Here is a 2,901-nt window from a genome sequence, read left to right as displayed (position 1 = left end):
GAAGCTTGCCCTGCTGCTGCCGACAACCCTCATTCTCCAGGCTGCCTCCGCCGTGGCTTGTCCCCCAGCTCTGACCTCTGGCCAGGGTGGGGGACAGTTGTGCCTGGAGAGGGTGAGGCCTCACAATGGTAAACACTCTTCTCATGCCCAGTTCCTGGAGTCATTGCTGAGGCCTCCCCTCCTCTCCTCCCTGCCCACAGGAAGACAGCCCCGTGCGAGAGCTCTCCATCCTCCTCTGCAAAGACCTGATGGAGATTGTGGTGGGGAAGAACAAATGGGGCATGAAGCAGCACGTGCAGAGGAGCCTGGTCCCACTCTTCCTCCACATGAGTGACCAGATCCAAGGAGTGGGCCAGGTATGGACCAGCGATTTTGGGAAGCAATGGTGACATCCCTTGGGTGGGCCTGAGCATCAGGGCAAGGGCTGCTGACAAGTGTCCCTTTGAATGCATGTCAGCATGAGGTCCAACTTCCTGTGTCCCCAAGGACAAGGCAGAGCTGCCTCTGCCTTCAGCGAGGGACAGACCCAAGCTGCATCTTCCCATTCCGGGCTGGGAAAAGCCTGGAGCCTTGCCAAGATGATGGGGACACAGGGTGTCCTGCCCCAGCTGTGGTGGCATCTCCCGGTCTCTGCTGCTCTGCAGGCCTCTCAGGAAACCCACACTCTGTCCTCTGCTCCCTCTGAACCTCGGTACCACACAGCTTCTAGCTGGCAGTCATGAACAGGAAGGAAGAGGAGGCTGGTCCTGCGAGGAGGGACAGGCCTGGCCTTCTGGGGAGGCTCAGTACCAGCCCCCTGGCCTTGTGCTGTCTCCAGCTGCTGAGGGACAGCAGCAGAGCAGAGCAGTACCTGCACCAGAGCCTGCAGTACTTGGAGAACCTTGGGGCATCCTTGCAGGAGGCAGCCGTGAGGTTCATTGGTGAGCCACAACCCCAGTCCCATCCCTGCCCACACAGATGGGTTGACAGGAGGTTCTTCAGTCCCTCACACCATCTCTGGATCCTGCACCCTGGGGACTGTGCTTGGTCTCATAGGCAAGCTCAGGAAGTGTGGGCTAGATGAGCAGACAGTGAGGTGGATTGAGAACTGGCTGAATGGCAGAGCTCAGAGCGTTGTGATCAGTGGCACAGAGTCTAGTTAGAGGCCTGTAGCTAGTGGTGTCCCCCAGGGGTCAGTACTGGCTCCAGTCTTGTTCAACTTCTTCATCAATGACCTGCATGAAGGCACAGAGTGCACCCTCAGCAAGTTTGCTGACGATACAAAACTGGGAGGAGTGGCGGATACACCAGAGGGCTGTGCTGCCATTCAGAGAGACCTGGACAGGCTGGAGAGGTGAGCGGAGAGGAACCTCATGAAGTTCAAGAAAGGCAAGTGCAGGGTCCTGCACCTAGGGAGGAATAACCCCATGCAGCAGTACAGGTTGGGGGCTGACCTGCTGGAAAGCAGCTCTGCCGAGAAGGACCTGGGAGTGCTGGTGGACACCAAGTTAAGCATGAGGCAGCAATGTGCCCTTGTGGCCAAGAAGGCCAATGGTATGCTGGGGTGCATCAGGAAGAGTGTCTCCAGCAGGTCGAGGGAGGTGATCCTCCCCCTCTCCTCAGCCCTGCTGAGGCCACATCTGCAGTACTGCGTCCAGTTCTGGGCTCCCCAGTACAAGAGGGATGTGGCACTACTGGAGCAAGTCCAGCGAAGGGCTACCAAGATGATTAGGGGACTGGAGCATCTCTCTTATGAGGAAAGGCTGAGAGAGCTGGGCCTGTTTAGCCTGGAGAAGAGAAGGCTGAGAGGAGATCTTATCAATGTGTACAAGTATCTGAAGGGAGGGTGTCAAGAGGATGGGACCAGACTCTTTTCAGTGGTGCCCAGTGACAGGACAGGAGGCAAAGGGCACAACCTGAAATTCAGGAAGTTCCATCTGAATATGGGGAAAAGTTTCTTTCCTGTGAGGGTGACAGAGCACTGGAACAGGCTGCCCAGACTGCAGTCCTAATCATTGAGGTAGTGGGAGAGTGAGAGCTGTTAATCTACACAGGGGAGCTGGAAGTCTTAGGATGAAGAAAGATGTTAAGTTCCCCCAAGATGCGCAGGATGAAGCACAATGCTCCATATTGCAGTAAATCCTCTGGTGCCTATGAGGCACTGAGGCACAACCGACCTCACAACCACAAACAGCAGCCACAGGACCAGCACTGGCCTAGCAGGCACTGAGCCACCACTGACCTCACAACCACAAACAGCACCCACGCACCTAGCACTGGCCTAGCAGGCACTGAGCCACCACTGACCTCACAACCACAAACAGCACCCACGCACCTAGCACTGGCCTAGCAGGCACTGAGCCACCACTGACCTCAGAACTGAAAACAGCAGCCACGCACCTAGCACTGGCCTAGCAGGCACTGAGCCACCACTGACCTCACAATTGAAAACAGCAGCCACGCACCTAGCACTGGCCTAGCAGGCACTGAGCACAACTGACCTCACAACCACAAACAGCAGCCACATGACCAGCACTGGCCTATCGGGCACTAAGCCACAAGTGACCTCACAACCACAAACAGCACCCACACGCCTAGCACTGGCCTAGCAGGCACTGAGCCACCACTGACCTCACAACCACAAACAGCACCCACACGCCTAGCACTGGCCTAGCAGGCACTGAGGCACAGCTCACCTCACAGCCACAAACTGCAGCCATGTAACCAGCACTGCCCTATCATGCACTGGGGGCTCTAATGCCTCTAGGGCACTAAGTAGGATGGCAACCCTGGAGTTTAAGAGAGCAAACTTTGGCCTCTTCAGGGACCTGCTTGGAGGAATCCCATGGGTTAGGACCCTAGAAGGAAGGGGTGTTCAGGAGAGCTGGTTAATATTCAAACATCACTTCCTCCAGGCTCAAG

This window comes from Apteryx mantelli, chromosome 11 (genome assembly GCF_036417845.1).
Source record: "Apteryx mantelli isolate bAptMan1 chromosome 11, bAptMan1.hap1, whole genome shotgun sequence".
NCBI classification, from domain to species: domain Eukaryota; kingdom Metazoa; phylum Chordata; class Aves; order Apterygiformes; family Apterygidae; genus Apteryx; species Apteryx mantelli.
The sequence above is the reverse complement of the archived record's forward strand: the minus strand, read 5'-3'. Positions refer to the sequence as shown.